The sequence below is a fragment of the Phalacrocorax carbo genome, chromosome 3 (genome assembly GCF_963921805.1).
Source record: "Phalacrocorax carbo chromosome 3, bPhaCar2.1, whole genome shotgun sequence".
Lineage (NCBI taxonomy): Eukaryota > Metazoa > Chordata > Aves > Suliformes > Phalacrocoracidae > Phalacrocorax > Phalacrocorax carbo.
Window position 1 is genome coordinate 79,701,230 of NC_087515.1, and position 18,159 is coordinate 79,719,388.

The window sequence follows — 18,159 nt, forward strand, 5'->3', positions numbered from 1 at the left end:
TTTCAACAACTCTTACCAAAAACACAGCGTGGACTTTTTTTTAGATCCCTTAGTGTGCATAATTTGGACTTAAAGGCTATGCTCATTACACTGAAGTATTTAAACTTCACATGACAAAGCCTGTATATTTTTTCTACTGAATTATATAAAACACAAATATTTTTTGTGGGGTAAGACTGAACTTTGGGACTGGAGGGATACATATACCACACTACAATAACAAATGCATATTGTCTGATTGATTAGATAGATAGGATTCAAAGCTGAATTAGTGCATACAGCTAAGTATAGCATTCAGAGCCATAATAGCAAGGATTAAAAAACAATTTTAAACAGATAGAAACCATGTTTTGAAGACTCTCATTGTTTTAGGAGTGAGGGAGGACTTCCACTGCAAGCCGATTACCTGGTAGCTGTTCAGTGCACTTGCCCTTAAGAAGCCAGACTGGGGCATGTGAATAGCGTGAAAACGGACTCGGTGGAGTCTTTGCTGGAACATGGTAGTTGCAGTGTTTCAATGCTGACATACAAAGAAGTTTTTAAATAATAAGCAAGAAGAGTCCTTTTGCAGGACATTGGGAGTAATGCGAAGACGTGGTAGCTTTATTATCCTGAGACTTGATGACAACATTTGCTGTTGTGTATCTATACTATATCTATATCTATACTATACTATATCTACTATCTACGATTTTTTCAATGTTTTCTAAAACTTGCTGGCATTTAGTGTCTCTTTTTAAGTTTCCAATAGTATCTTCAAATTCCTTTTTAAGGCTATTCTCACTACTTTGATTTTGTTATGTTTCTGTTTCAGGAAACTAATAGAAAACTACATGCAATGCAGCAGATTTTTTCAACCTGGAGTTAGTCATTGCATCCATTCCAAAATTCTCAGGCTTCCGTAAGGTGTGCCCACTTGCAAAGTACTACCAGTAAATGAGCCAATGTGAAGCATTACCAGGATGACAGACTTGGGTTTTTTTTTTTCCTGCCAGTCTGCGTTTTTACTAAAATTAAAATATCAAAACAACACTCAGTCATTTTCAGGACGAAATGCAAACTGCACACTAATCTAGCCCTGTTAATCTGGCACTGATCCACAGTTTCACAGTAAGACAAAGCACATTGCTAAAGTGATGGAGGAAGTGGATGACAGGTAAAGCATCTACACAAACTCCTGTCTGAGGTGTCAGTTTTGATCCCAAAATGTGTGATCTAATACGCTAGGGATTTGTGGATCTCGCTAGGTAGCTGATAGGGGCCTGTGGCTTTAGCATTTCAATGTGTTTACAGGTAACAGGTCTGTTCTTACTCAGCAGTGCAAGCCGACATTGTTCAACTTCTGCTTCACCCCTTTTTTCCCCTCCAGTCTTATATCATGTGCTCCTCAGAGCAGAGGCAGTCATTGCTGAGTGTCTGCAAAACTCCTACATTAGCGATTGGTCAGCAGGTTTTACACTGCTTTCCGTAACAGCAGTAATTAAAGCCCAGATCTTCAAAGGTAATTTGGTGCCTGACTTCTAATTCCCATTGACATCAGTGTCCTTGTGACCGCCTTCTGTACACAGAAGTGTACGGCAATTAGTACAAAATACTGAAAGCTTTTACGGACCTCATGGGAGATCTGCTTATTTTTCAGGGAAACAACAATAAAGCCCCTCTCTTTTTTGTTTTGCTTGCCTGTTTGCTTGTTTTCTATATTATAGAACCTATGATCGCTATGGAAGGAGTGTTTGGAAATATCCTGCCATCAAGGAAATATCTTTACATCAAGGTGGTGACATTCATCCCTGCTACAGCAGGATGGAAGGTTTTCCAGAGTTCAGTGCTGCCTGGTCTCCGCAGTCTGCCTGCACTCCTTCCATGGAGAATGGCTTGTCCCACGCTGTCACATGTGGGGCCAGCGCCGCCCCAGAGCAGCCACGCTCCTTTGGTGGTTCAGGCCAGGGATGTCTGGGATCCTTGGTCAAGCCCCAGATTTGGGCTTGAGCAAGTCATTGCACTGAAGACCTGAATGATGGGTTTATACTGATCTCTGAGAAGGGACAAGGAGGGGCTGAGTGAGAGGCTAATGAACTGGGAATCTGGAAAATGTCATTCTCTTCCTGATGGACCCTTCACATTCGATTTCCAGTAACACAGAAATACTGTATTTACTTTTACTTAAAATTTATGTTATTGTAACGCTATAGCTAAGTGCCCTGAGATGGTCTTTGCCCTGAAGAGCCTGTACTCTTACTACAAAAAAAGACAGAGCAGATGCTTAGGCAAGAAAAATGTGATTCCTCATAACTTCAGCACACCCAACCCAGCCTTGGGGATGTGGGGGCAACGGGTGACACCACCCCCCCAGTAGAAGAGTAGACTGAGAGAGGCCAGAGGAAAGCCACAGTGGTCCTCTTCGTTCTAGAGCATGCAGCATAGGAGGAGAGGCTTGGGGAGCTGGGTTTGTTCCGTCTGGGAAAGGGAGGAAAAAATGGAATTTAATTGCTGTCTTGCACAACGTAAATGGCAGGGTGAGGGTTGGGGAGAGGGCAGGGCTGGGACAGCAAGTTATGTGATCTGGTGGGGAAAAGGGCAGCATCATGGAGAGACTGAAAAAAGAAAGAAATGTGTGAAAAATGGCTATACCAAACCCTTCAACAGAAATCTTACATGCCCCAAAGAAGTCATCCTGTGTCCGGTTTTGGACACTACAATTAACAGATATGAAGTCGTAAAATTCAGAGTAGAGCAATGAAAATCATGAGAAGTGTAGGTGGAAAAAAGTAGAAAGGGTGGAGCACATTCGGTTGCTAGAAAGAGGAGCGGGAAGCATAATGAAACCTGCATGTAAAAGACAGTTATTAAGACATAGGAAACAGCCTGTCCTTCCCGCATGCTCTGAAGAGAGCAAGTCACACACTGAAGCATTGAGCTAAATTGCTGTGAGTGCTTTGTGAATGTTTCTGAAAGCAGGTTAGATAAACATCTTTCAGGAATAGTTTAGATCTAGCTGATCACACCTTTGGCAAGGGGAGGGCTGGATGGCCTCTCACAGCCCTTTCCCCCCTCTGATTCTAGGATAATAGTGTTGATGCAATCCTAGAGCATGAAACACACGCGTTGAGAATCCCTCCTTTCCTCTCAACAGAAATTTTCTTCTGTGCAACAGCTCCCTTTAAAACAAATAATCTGAATGAATAATGCTAAGTCACTCCGGTTTCCCACTTTTGAGAGTGCTCCATCCCTGAATCTGTTGCTTGGGTGCTGGAAGTTCAGATGCATCCTCCAAGGTTTAATAAAGGTCTTGGCAGGTCGATAATACAAACCAGCTTAAATGTGGTACCTGACTGAGACTTTACCTTTCTGTGTCCCCAGTGTAGAGAGAGGCTCATTGTTTCCACTGTGTTAACATAATAAATACAGCCACAGATTTCTGCAGGCTTGTGGTTTTATTATGCCATTTTGCCCACTTCGGTGTCAGTTGTCAGCAGCCAAGGGAGGTTTGGAACTCTCTGTCCTCAGCTGGTGATGACAAGACCTTTGGATATCTCCAGCTCCAACCCATGCCTCCAGTTAGCAAATCCTAATAACTAGATTGTCCATTCAAGTCCCTGGAGCAGTGCTATATTGGGTATGTTTGAAAAAAGGACTAACACAGCTCCACCACAACCCTACCCACAGGCAGTGGAAGGTGTGAAGCCTCCCTGTGTCTCTCGTACAAGCAGATGTTGGTCTTCCAAGGCAGGAGGATAAACTTCACCTTGCACAGCGCTCCTTTGAGTTGGAGATCTGCAAAGCATACGCCAAAGAGGCTAGTGTATCCATAGCCGATGATAATGGATGCTGTCTTTACCTCAGGTCTGCAGGAAAACTTGCGTAGTGGGAGATGAAAGCGCAGAGCAGCCAAGGATTTGGGGGATATGGAGAAGCAATATGGCATGGTTATGGAGGACTGGCAGAGTCCTTATAAGGACAAGGGGAACTAAAGAAAGATAGACAGCTTGCGTGGGTAGAAGTCGTATAATTTTAATGATGCTGCAGGGTGGGGATAAGGAATTGTTATCAAATTACTATTTCACTGCTTTTGAAGTTAACTTTATTGCCCTCTAATGAATGACCCCATGAACACTGACACTAAGGAAATTCTGGTGCCTAACAGACACCTTCCATGTGAGCTGAGCCTTTAGAAAGGCTCACTGTCTCGCACATGAGACCAGTATTAAGTTGTTCCCCATTTCTTAATTGGGGTTTTTAGAGGATGTTTCTCTTCTCCCCTGCTCTCTGTTTTCATGGGGTGAGTAGGAACTTAATTCTGTTTGGGGCTTGGACCAGGCTGTTAAAGCCTGTGGAGATGGGCCAGTGGGTTTCAACATATGAATTAAAGAAATGTGAAGATGTACATGCACTGCCTGGTCATGTACACTAAAAGTCAGTTAGCCAGGCTGGAAATTATGGCAGTTTTAAATAATAAAAAAACTATCATCCATGTGATGGCACAGGGGAGAGAAAAACAAGTTCAAAGAAGTTGTTTCTTAATGCACCTCTCCATGGAATACACTTCTGTATGTGGCAACATTTAAATTAAATGCTGATAAGGTGTTTGTCAAATGGCCCAAATCGGAAGACGAGTTACTGAAATTTTACTAAATGCACAGGAGACCTGGGACTCATAATATACTATGAAAGATTTGTTTGTTTTGTCTAATTTACATCTTTCAACCTTTCATTTCCTGTAGAAGGTAGAGTATGAATTACTTTTTTAACACAGCAAAGATTCTCTAAAGGTTACTATAGTCTCTGTAGTCCATATTCAGAATGCAAATTAGTTCCACATCAGAGTCTTTTTGTGAGGCTTTTCATTACAGGGGAGCAAGTAAAGCACTCAAATTTCTTTTTTAATTTTAGATAAAGGTGGATCAAAAAGTGGATAGATCTCTTTATTTTTAAGTGTCTTTTTAGTACTTTTTCCTATCAAACATGAAAAGGAAAATAGTTATGTTGCCAGGTATTTGGGGACCCCTTTGAAGCAGTGAGCAAAGGAATGCTTAATACTTTGAAACTATCTATTATTGAAACTATCAATTATTGTAACATTTTTTCAAAGGCAAAACAGGATCCTCCCCAGACCAGCTTTGTGTCTCGTTTTTCTCGTTCTGACAGATTGTCTATCTGTAGTGTAGTGAGAAGATAGTCAGACTAGCTTAATGTTTAGCGCATGATACTTTTCAGCTTCAGAATGCTTTGTGAACACCAAGCAAGCATATCAACTTATGTTTCTCTAGTGAATACTTGTGTTGAATACAAGCAAGAGATCACGGCTTTTTTGTAAAATCTTATGGGAGTCGTTATGTACTGGTGTTAATTTAAAAACCTTTCAAATATTAAGTAGAGCAAAATTAGACTTCTTTTGGCAAGCTAAACTAAGACCCATTGGATATCTGGTGATTAGTAACATTGTCTGCTGAAGGTTTAATATTACTGAGGTCTGTTTTTTTAATTTTAACTCAGGTTTTTGTTGAAGTCAGAGACTGCAGCACTGAATTCTGACTGAAGCAACTGTTTTATGATTTGCAATGTGCAGGGGTTGATCAAAGCTTTTGGTGAATCTTCTCATTATTCTTCTTCTTGCTTACATTTTACTCACCACTTCCAGGATGCATCAACAGAGGTGAAAAATCTACCTAGAATATATGCTGGGCCCGGACAAGAAAGGCAGGAAATACACCATGAAAATCTTATATCTTATAGGTTTGTTGTGAGAAATCTGTATTGGGGGTTGCTTATTCTCTAAAGAGCTCTAATTTATCAGGGAATATCTAAAGATTGTGCTGCCAGGAAAGGTGATGGAGAAGAAGAAATGGGCCAGTTAGTTGTTCAGTTCTTGGTATCAGATACTGCTAGATGCTTATTTAATAAGTCTTGGCTCATGTAGTGTGTGGTGCTTAGAAAAATGAAAACCTCTTCATCTCAAAGGAAGAAATAACTTGGAAAAATCAAGGAAACTGCACCTGGAAGGTTCCTAAGGAGGAGTGACACCCTTGCACGTGTTCATATTCTTGAATGTTTGTACATAAGAAAAATGCAATGATGTACAGAGGAATGTAAGATGGGATATAAAGTTCTCTGATTATATGTTATTTGTAAAAATTTTTTTATCATCCTCTGTTTTAAAATCATAAATAGATAATGCAGATGTTGAAATAGTCTGAAGTTCTTAAAACATTACAAAAGCTCTGTAATTAATTTATTATTAATGCTTTTCATTAGTAAATTCTTTGAGTTTACGTTGGTCATTTCATCCAAAAGGCTTATGGTACTATATAATAAAACACCCATTACATCTTAAAACATCCCTGGAAGACAAATGAGTCCTCAGACTTGTCTAGAGGTGTGAGAAAGGAAGGGAGGCAAAAACTGCTTACAAGACAGGAGTGGTGAGCCAGTGACAGAAGGAGGAATAATTCTCATGAGGCCTGAATTCTCCCCTTCTGTTTCAAACATTTGATTTTCTTTTTGGTGCAATTTTGAAAGAACTGTATCTACATCTCACAACTTCACAACCATTGTTGCAGAGGGAGCACCCTCCTTCTGCCCAGGAGAGAGAGAGACAGTTGGAGAACAATAAAACTGGGGATTTCTTTGGTCAGACCCTGAGCAACAGAGCCTGGGGTCACAGAGGCTGGTGCCTAACACGGTGTGGTGGTGTGCATCTCCTTTTGCTCAGCTCCTGGTAGACCCAATTGCCAGAAGCTGGGGGTAGTGATACTTGAATATGCACCTGAATTTCATTCTGAATTTAAGCCCATGATACATCTCTGCTTTGACAGCACTCTCTGACCTCTTTGAATGGAGAAACACACACTGTGGTACTAACATCAAATAACCCTAACCTGTGACTAGAAAAAAGAGCCAGAAATGAAGTCACCAGAATGAGTTGTGTCAGCTAACCTGGATATGCAATTTTTTTCTTTTAATAAGAGAGAGAAAAGATGTTCACAAGACCTTGTTCAGTGCTTTCTACTCACCTTGGCACTGGAACTCTGAATAGCTTCCAGTTAATCACTAATTTGCTGGAGCTAGAGCAAAAATCAACATCTACTGCTCTGGGGAAGTCAAATGCCTGAGCTGCTTGTCATGAATGCCTTCTGCTAATGGCATGGTCTTTAATCTTACAAATAACCACAAGCGTGCATTGATCCATGGGAGTAAGAGGGAAGGACAAGTTACATATTAGATACTGTACCTCACTGAGGGACAGATTAAACTTCTGTCCATAGCACTTCTTTGCAATGCAGAGATTATTTTTTTTTTTGAGTAACATCCTGGATGACAGCAAGAAGTCAGGTACTGACACCTGAGTTGAGGATATAAAAGACTTCCTTTGGTGCACAGTTGCTTTTTGCACCTCCTAGACTGGAAGCTTCTGTTTCTTTTTTTCAATTCATCATGTTAAAGCAGCTTGCCTCTGATGTTGGAGCTTAAGCAAAGGAGGTAACACAGCCTTTGAGCTGCTTTCCTCCCAGGAATTTCTTGCATCTGTTCATGGAGGACGAGAAATTTCACTGTTGCTAATGGAGTCGCTCTGCTGTAGTTGGGGGCAGAATTATTCACCTGCTACTTCCTCCAGAAAGCAAGATCTTTTGATCAGGTGAAATAACAGCAGCATTTCTTGAGGGCTTGGAAGTAGTGTTCTACAGGAATTGGACTATCTTCTAATGAACCTAACAAGTCTTTCACTTTCCAGGCTTGCCACTGTTAGACTGTAGCCATGCTACTTATCCAGTTCTGATAGCAGTCGAGGTGGCACTAGGAGCACTACGCGTGGATTTTAGCCCTGCTACTTGTTGCATAAACATCAAACAAAATGCCGCTGCTGCAAAAACCTTACACTCGAAGAAGCTACCCTTTGTTGTTGCTGTTTTGGGGCAGATGCCTGGCTTTTTGTACCTCACTGTTCATTTTCATTTTTTAATTTTCACCTCAGTCCTTCATATCTGACAGATTTTTCTGTCAGAATTATCAAATGGGTGTTCCTGGTTCTTTCACCCTTTAGGCTGACCATATTCTACCAAAAAGGTGGTACTGTGAATGGGAATTGTCCCTTTGCTGTGAGAACCATGACATATTCAGGTATCCATCTCAGCTCTGGGCAGCATGAGAAACCTCAAAAACTTTCAGCACCTTTTCAGTTGCTGCCTTCTTATTCTTCATGGCTGGAAGCGATTCCTTCAATCAGTGACATCCATCCATTATTTTTTTTAATGCAAATTGTTTGAGGATGCTAAAATTGATGAAGCCTTTTTCTGACAGCTCTTCCCCGACACTGGCTGAGTATCATTCACAGGAATCCCTTTTGGTTGTGTGCTTATACTTATATATGCAGTGCTGTCTGAACCAAAGGAAGATGCAGAAATCACTCCAGAATACCTCTTCTGCAGTGCTCCCAGCTGGGGCAGCTCCTGGTGTGGGGCTGGAGCACCTACAAGCATGACAGCCATTGCTGCGGCCTGATCTGAGTGTGCTCAGCAGGCTCAGAGGCCGCTCTGACTCGTTGTAGCAGAGCCTGAGGTGCATGGCCCTCTTCTGCAGGTGGATGCTCTCAGCTTGGCTATGGTGTTACTGAACTATAGGAGGTGCCTCTGTCTGCACCCGTGCTAGAGCACTTGCATCTGATAATGGGAACTGAGAGGCCAGTACGTCTGAACACTGGCAGAACAAAGGGAAAGCTTTTCCAGAAATGCTCTCCTGCCTGTTTTTTTTTTTTTGCCTGTTTGAGACCCCAAAGAGGACTTCACACACACAAATCTAGAGGTTAAGGAAGAGGCCATCAGATTGCACCAATCTGTTTAAGTCTGACCTTCCTTTTTTTCTCAAGGAAAATTATTTGGCTTTAATTGTTTTGATAGAGTCACTTCTTATCAATTCCTTCCATTCAATTTGTTTCCCTATCCTCAATCCAAATACAACTAACTCACAACTTCAAGTGGAAAATCTTTTTACAATAAATCAACGATATATGAGATATAAAATAATCTACTTTTGCATCATCTTTGTCTTGAAACTATAAATAATTTTCTCTTGGAATCTAGCTTCACCCTTTTGGGCTGAAATGATCCCACGTGTCATTCATTCACATTACAGGGTCACTTGGATACAAGCAAGCACAAAACTATTGATGACTCAGTAGATGAATAAGTTCAAAAGACTTGAAATGAAACACTTTCATGATATTGACAGTAATTTCATATGACCATATGAACTGTCTGCAATGTAATGAGGAATTGGGAGAGATACACAAGGGCCCACCTGGCAGAAGAATAACATAAGATCTGTTTAAAAGGGAAAAATTGCATCATCAACCTATACTCTGTCCTGACTTCAAATTATACTCAAAAAATGTGAAAGGCCAAAAAAGTAGATAGAAAATGGAAATACTGGAAATACTTTCTTTGTTCCTGAGTGCGCATGTCATGCAAGGGCAACATTTTCTGAATCTTATTTATGCTTTTGACTCCGATCATATCAGTTTCCAAGGCAAATTATTTTTCAGATGAATCTATAGTCCTTGTGATTGATCAAACAGACACCTAAAGAGGTGGGAATTGTCATGCAACAGAGGGGCTGTGAGATATTTTTAGTCTGAAAAGTTCCCAGCCAATGAGAGACTAAATTTTGTGAACTAGATTGACTGTAAAGAAAACTGAGTCCTGACAGTAAATGTCAGGAAAGATATATTAATGTACAGTAATGGAGTTAGAAGATAGCCTTTTTTTTTAAATATTGTGATGTCAATAATTACTTGCATGAAATGTCTACTAAGTGTCTTTCAAAAAGACATATATAAAGCTTGAAGTAAATGATATAAAGACTAATTGGACATGTGTAAGAAGAGAAATTGATACAAGAGGTTCCCAGACACTTTGTAATAATGAAATATGTTTTAATACAGTGATTATCAACTTTTTTACTTCTAGCTTTTAGGATAATTAAGCAAAATGTCCAATGAATTCATACCTTATTTTATTACAATTTTTTGGAAGGAAAACAGGAAGGAGAACATGCATCATGCTTCCAGTCATTCCTTCTTGAATGACCAACGTGGTTGACATGAACGTACCTACCTCTCCCGTGAAGTGTAAGAGCAGAACTGGATGAAGAACAGCCATTCCATCCCATGGAAAGGTCTTGTGGTTTTTGAACCTGCTGGAAAGCGGCTCTGTTGAGAAGGACCTGGGAGTGCTGGGGGACAGCAAGCTGACCCTGAGCCAGCAACGTGCCCTTGTGGCCAAGAAGGCCAACAGTACCCTGGGGTGCATTAAAAGGAGTGTGGCCAGCAGATTGAGGGATGTTATCCTCCCCCTCTACTCTGCCCTAGTGAGGCCACATCTGCAGTACTGTGTCCAGTTTTCGTTCCTCCAGTTTAAGAAGGACAGGGAACTGCTTGAGCAAGTCCAGCAGAGAGGTACCAAGATGATCCGGATTCCAGCGCATCTCCCTTATGAGGAAAGGCTGAGAGACATGGGTTTGTTCATCCTGGAGAAGACTGAGGGGGGATTTCATCAATACCTATAAATATGTAAAGGCAGGTGTCAGGAAGATGGGACTGGACTTTTTTCAGTGGTGCCCAATGGCAGGACAAGGGGCAATGGGCACAAGTTGGAATATAGGAAGTTCCACCTGAATATGAGGAACGACTTCTTTCCTGTGAGGGTGCTAGAGCAGTGGCACAGGCTGCCCAGAGAGGCTGTGGAGTCTCCTTCCCTGGAGACATTCAAACCCACCTGGACGTGTTCCTGTGCCCCCTGCTCTGGGTGTCCCTGCTCAAGCAGTGGGGGTTGGACGAGATGATCTCCAGAGGTCCCTTCCAACCCCTGCCATTCTGTGAGTCTGTGAAGTCTCTCTGTATCTTTTGTGGGAACAAAACACAAAACAGCCCCTTTCAAATGCCTTTGGGTGAGAGCTGCAATGCCTGGTTTGACACCCAAAGACCTCAGGTATCTAGTTGGAGGTTTTCATTTTGGTCACACGCGAAACTCTATTGAAATGTTCATGTTTCTCTGAGATGTTTCATCTTTGATGTAGTGGGATATTTAACTAAATATCACTTTTAAAACATTCTGACCAGGTCTATGTTTTGCGTGCCATTGTGTTAGGAGGAAGGAACTTAAGTGGAGAGAGCTGAGAGACAAGAAGCCTTAAAGGCCTGGAAAAGGCACGTGAACACTTAATAAGGTGTTAGCTCTGTGCAGGACCCAGCCTGCTTGAATTGAGACTTAGGTGCCTAAAGCCTAAGGCTCAGAGAATAATCCAGTCTGTCTACTTCTTGCACTGCAAGGTGTCTCTGTACTGCACTTGAAAATTTCCTGGGCACCTACTGTAATCACCTATTCATGCCTAAAAGCACCTGTTAGACAAGGGACAGGTATCTCTCGCTCCCCGAAGCTGTCATGGTTCGGGCAGGCTGGCACCTGAATGGCATGACTGCTCTGGGGTGGCCTGGATGTGGCTGGGGCTGTGACTCTAATGGGTTAGTGTGCTGGAGGGACAGGACAACCTGCTCCTGAGGAAGAGTCAGACTCGGCTGTGGTGCCCTAGTCCTCACACTGCGTGCCTGTGCACAGAGGGAGGGGTGAAGGCTTTCCCCCAAATTCTCTAATGCCCAGGGATGAGAGAGCTGCATTCAGTGTAGAAAGTCCACATTCAGTCTTTCTTGGGCTAAGCAGAGTTTAGAAATCATGTTTCTTACCTTATTAAATTCTCTCATCACGAGGAGATGGAGACACCTAGCACTTCCCATCAGTTCTCTTCACTCACAGCAGAAAGGAGCAGCTTCATATACAGAAAACCTCCCTGCACGTCTCTAGAGACCGTGCTTGGATTTTATGCAGTTAGGGCAGGCGGACTGACCAGTGTCCCTTTGCAAAAAGCACATGGGATTTTTGCAAGGCAGTGAGTAAAATGAGTGCTGAAGTCAGGTCTGTATTACAGCTGTTTCTATATTCTCCAGCCTCCAGCATCAGTGGTGGTAAGGTCAGGCTTTTGGTACGCTGCTGCCTCACAAGTATGTTGACGTGTATTTGTAATTGTAGGTGATGTGATATGCAGTGCAAGTGACACCTCATCCTGCTGCAGGTGGTGGGTGTGGAAAGCAGTGATTGTTTTAAAAGATACCCACATTTGTGTAATTATATTATTTTTATATTATACAAGTAAGTGGAATGGAGAAAGTACAGTCTTCTGGAAATGGAGATGAAAATAAAATTAAATGCTGGATGGGAGGATTTTCATGTTCTTCTCTAGTGCAGTTACAATACTTGCTCAGTACTAGGGGGAAAAAAAGTGGCAAAGCTGGTAAGGTTTGGAAAGTCATGGCTTTGTTCTCCCAGTTATAGAAACCTAGATGAAAAAGCATCTTTCTGTGAATCACATTTGCAGGCACCAATAATAACAGAAAATCAGGAACCCAGAAATAAGCTTATTTAAGATGTTGCATCACACACTAACAAAAATGGAACATCTGGATGTGAATGCCACTGTCTATGGTGTGTCCTTCCCCATAGAGGCTAAAAATATTCCACTTTCACCACAGGGACAGACAGGTATAAATGTTCAACTACTCTTGTAGATTCATCTGTAGTAAACTGGGAAATAAGAAATTAGTCTTCAGAAAGAATTACACATACAGATGGAATTTGTGGATCCTGGACATCCTCACAAAATCTCAGGTTTGAGCCAGAGTTTGTCTTAGAAAGATGGCTTAGTGCAAAGCTACTGGCAAGTATTTACAGTAACCCAGTTCCAGCTCTACCCCACACACTCTTTATTACATCTTTGGCTGAATGATTATTTCTGTATCAGGTTCCTCATCTGTAGAAGAGATGGCATGTATCTTTTTCTTCCTAGAATGTAAGTTGCTCTGCTCTGGTACTGTCTCTTGTGATGAGCATGGAGGAGGCAAGCTAGTTTAGTGCCTCTGAGCTTCCACAGTATGCAATTATCAATGTTCATGTCTTCAAATTGAGGGAGTGATTGGATCTAGCAGACTGCTTTGTTGTTTGTGTGTTGTGTAATTATCAGCTTTCATTACAAACAGGTATGTCTAATTTTTCCAGCTCTCAGCAAGCTGACTACAATGATGGTATTATGGGTTGGGTTAAACTGACTGGAACTGGTGAGTGAAATGGCTGCCCTTCTGTTATGAGTAAATGCAACAAACACAGAACTAGGCAGATTAAAAAAGGGAGGAAAAAAAGACTTGTTCAGTATGTGAGCTGTGGATTTGAACTGCTCGCAGAGGAGTTGAAAGCATGGAGCTTTGGTGGGATTTCCCAGGGTATTGTTTAACTATCTGCACACAGCCCTCTTTAGTGAGCAAACAGCAGGTGAGAGGCACAGAAAACAGCAAAATTGAAAATACGCAGTAAGAAAATGTATGCAAGAGAGAAAGCATTTAAGTAGTGTGGCTAGAAACTGAGAGCAAGAAGCAAAGAAACACCTGCTGTGCTCAGAGATACTGGGTTTTGGCCAGCCTGTATGAACACACAGAGTGGTATCAAAGAGTCTGTCCTCAGCTAAAGTGCTCCAGCAGTTATATTTAATCAGTAAAAATGTTGTTGATGCTTCAGCACACTGCTGTCTGTCTTCTCTGTGGTGCAAATGGGAGGCTGAAGCCACACTGATGGGCTGTTCATCAAACTGCTTGCGAGTAAGTTTATAATCAGTGAAAAATAATACTGAATAAGGAAACATATGTTAAAAAAAGACAAGCCTCTCATTTCTAGACATATGCAGAGGTGCTAATATTTAGAAGAGGAATATCTTTATTCAAGAGGATAGATGGCCATTGCTTCTGTATTTTCCCTGCTTTGCTTCGACTGTTACAGCTTGCCAAAGAAATGTGATGGGCTTACAAGCCCAAAATCATAGCCTGTGTTTTCAGGCATGCAGGCAAATCATCTGGATCCAGAGCAGCCTATACCACACTGGGCAGCCCCAGTTTACAAAATGTCGCAGTTACTGCGTGGTGGGAGGCCCTGGGGCTGCAGGAGGGAAATCAGCCCTGTGTGTCTCGGGTGCCGGTGTGTCGGGAGCCGGGAGGGACTGGGTGCATTCCCCAGGGGACCAACAGCTCAAAAACAAGCCCTGCTGCTCTGTGCAGGCACAATCGTGCCTTTGTTCACTGTGGTGGGAAGGAGGGTAGCTCAGTGTGGAGGATGGATGCCGTGGGGAGGCCTGCCAGGTGGCAGGCAGGCCTGCTGCGATGCCCTGCCCGCTGCAGAGCTGCTGCCATTGCTAAGCATAGGAAAGAGAGAAAAAATCAGAATTGAAAAGCTCTTTTGAAAGAAATTCTCCAGGAAAATGTGTGAAAACAGGCACTGGCACTGTTTTGAAATCCAGGGCAATGTTTCACTTGGTCTCAACAGTAAGAGGATAAAGCAGAAAGTGTTAATTCTTCATTCATATGCCGGGGGTGGTTTGGCTAGTGGGGAGGTAGAGCCATGCTTTGTGCAAGTTTATGCAGGTTACTGTGCCAAGAGAAATTACTAGGTGTCACAGAAGGGCAGTTAGGAGAAATTTAATACTCCTGTTAATAAAGGCAGATGTTACTTGTGTGCCACTACAGCTAATTCTTACACGCCCCTAATTTTGCAGCTGAGTGAAATAATGTTCAGCCAGCTAAAGTATTATCTGGGAATATACAGAAAGGTTATCTTGCACAATTATTCAGCTGAAATGGGTTTAAGCACTTCACAAAGAGTAGACACCAGTCTTGACATTTGCACATGCCAAAGAAAAAACATCTTGTTCACACACTTCCTAAGCCTGGTATAAAAAAAATAACATCGCAACTATGGATTGTTCATGCAGTTCAAGGTCTGAGCTGCAGGAAATAACATCAAATTTTAAAATTGCCACTGGTGATGCAGAGTAGCCATCCAAAGGCACAAGCAAGAATGAATTTCAGTTTCCTTGGCTGCGAACAGAATAAATAAGTTGTGGGGAGTTTGAGGAAGTATTTGGTGTTGGACTTAGTTTGGCCCCGCTAACATTTTTTATTTTGTTTGATCACTGCAGTCATTCCAGAAATTGTATCCTAGGCACAGACCAGATGATAAAGAGAAGAATGCCCCAGTTCATCCTATATAAATGTTACCAAGGCTGTAACAAGGGTGCTGAGACAAGTGTTTGTTAGAAAATATCTGAAGGGGTATTTCCCGTGCAAGTTTCATTCTACCCCTTATTGGTGTTTCTGCATGCCGTTAGAGCATGCTGTATCAGGGTGTTACAAATTCCTCCCCCCTTAACCACAGCAAGTGTCTTTAGGTCTGGCTGATGCTCTGGGGCCAGCTTCTGATCTCTGTTGCAATGAAGGAAATGCAGGAAGGATTTACTGCACTGCCCAGGGTTTTCTCTCGCACAAGCGAAAGGAGGAGTGGAAGGCTTATGGGCAGAGGCAGCCAGAGAAACAGCTAATGGGGAGGGACAGTTAAAAATAAAAGCAGGAAGAAAATGTACAGCAATACTTTTTATGCATAATATTTTATTTAAGCCTCTTGATGATGTTTTGTGGGTGCTTTCTTTGGTTCTTATATTTTTTTTGTCTATTATCATAAAAGCAGGTTGTGTAAGGTTTTCAGGTCGCTCTGATACAGGCGTTGCTTAAAAAGATGACTGAATATTCTACCCTGTTCGTCTGTATATTTTGCTTCTCTGCACACACTTTGCTCTGTGGCTAGTAGTTAAAATTCTAGTGGGATGCCCTTTGATTAAAATACCTTTAATGTTTTATTGGGATACCTCCCACTTGAAAATGGTTTAGCACATAAAGGTGCTTTGCTCATTTGAGAAAAAAATTAAACTATATTTCTGATGCAGAAGCAAGATTGTTTGGGCAGCTCTCCTGTAGATTGCTCTTTATGCAAATGGTGCCTTGGGAATAGGCAGATGAAAGTATTTCAGGGTGGAATGGTGATGCAAATGTTTAATCTACCTGCCTGGGAGTGCTCCTCTGCAAGAAGGGAAACAAGCTCTCCTGCACATTGCTGACTTATCTCTTTCTGTCTGAAAGTTCAGTGTCTGCCCTAGAAAATAATTACTCATTTAAAGTAAGGAAGGAAAGTCCAGGGTGCCTGTTTCTGAGCACTATACCTTAAGAAGGTGGATGCAAAAGTTTGAATCACTGTCTCACTGAGGATGGAAAGAGGAAGAAAAGAAGTAAAACTGGAAAGGCTGATGTGAACTAAAAAGCAACAAAGAGAATGGATGAAATCTGAATGTCAAGAAAATATAAGTTTACACAGGTTTGTTGTCTTGACTGACTAGAACAGGGCTGTCTATGACTAGGCAAACGCATGGGGTACTTGCTCATTGAAAAGAACGTTTTCCAAGCCAGTATAAGCAAAAAGAAGGCTGCACTGTGGTAAAGGGAGGACACACCAGACCATCCAGGCTGGAGGCAGAGTTTTCAGCTCCAAAACTGCTGAGTAAACCTTTTTCCAAGAATCAGCATTGTCTGGGTCTGCTTGGCCCTTGTTTTAATAGTTGTTGACTGTCTGCAGAAGTCTTTCTCTAAGTGTTCCTGGTTTGTATTTCTTTTTATTAAAGCCTATGGATACTGCAAAAAAAAAAAAAAAAAAGCTTTGTGCATTCAAAGTGCTGCACACAAGTAACTGATGCCAGTGTGCAACTGCTGACAGAATTGTGGTGGGACATTTGGCTGCCTGGGCTATTCCCACCACAGCTACTTCCAGCCCTTAGTGACTCCTTCAGGCTCCTGGCAGGGCTCAGGACACAGAGCTGCTTTTCTTGGGAGGCAGCATGGCACATTTGTCCTCACCCAGTGTCCTCCTCAAGGGGACAGTGGAGCGTGCTCCATGAATTCATGAACATCTCAGGGAGAATCAAAGACCCTGGAATCCACCTGAAAAGTCTCTGTGAGAACTGGAAGATTTTTTTGATTGAAAATACAGTTAGCCCCAGCTCTGCTCCCTTGGTACAAGGCTTCATGCCTCAATTCAACACTGTCTGTTTACGTTCCATGGAGGTGTCTGCAGGGGGCTGACTGAGCAAAATTCATTTTTCATGCCAACATTTCAAGATGACCAAGGAGGGAATGGCACCTTGGAGGGTCTGTGGATAATTTGAACACATGGGTGTGTGTTGAAAAACCTTGTTGTAGCTACCCGTAACCATGGCATGAGTTTTCTGTTTGCCATCTTTACACAGCATTTTCTTTGTCACTGAATATAAGCTCAAAATACACATCAGTGAGGTACACACGGAATTGTGTAGTTAAGCTTTGCATAACAGTGATGGAGCTAAGGTTTTGAGGAAGCCATAGGTAAAATGGACTTAAGGCAGGAAAGTTCAGTACCTACACTTTATACCTGAGGATACCTGGACACAAATACCAAAAGGAAGATGTAAAGTCACCAAATGTTGTACAGGTATATATATACTTTACCATAGTTTCAGCTAATGCAGATTTTGACTTGCTTTTCTTTGGATATGCTCCAGCAAAATTTATTAGGAAAAATGCCTTCACTGAAAGGGTTGTCAAGCACTGGAACAGGTTGCCCAGGGAAGTGACTGAGTCACCATCCCTGGAGGTATTTAAAAGACATGTATATGTAGCACTTAGGGAGGTGGTTTAGTAGTGAACTTGGTAGTGTTACGTTAATGGTTGGACTCAATGATCTTAAAGGTCTTTTCCAACCTAAATGATTCTATGATTCTATGAATTAGTCTCCAAACAACTTGCTGTTACCCTTGTTGTCAGAGTACCCACAGCACCCAGCAGGAGATTAAGGGAAGCACTGTGAAAGACTGAGACACAGTAGGAACTGCAAAGAGCTAATGGGACTTTCTTCTTTGGAAAGAAAATCGCCTAGAAATGGCTAAAACCTTTTACTCAACCTCTCTGTGAGGAGTAAGATGTTGACAGCGTCACTTCAGAATATATTACGTGTCAGTAAACCAGACCCCTGCCACTAGTATTTTGGAATATCTGTGTAATAAATATCTTTCCAGTGATATAACTGAAATATTACTGCTGTTTCTCTCATGACCCTTGTTAACAGCCTGCTGCAAAACCAGAGTAAACTTGCAATTCCAGTGCTATGGTACAGACCTGTTATGGTTACCTAATTTAATCAAAATGTCTGGAAAACAGTC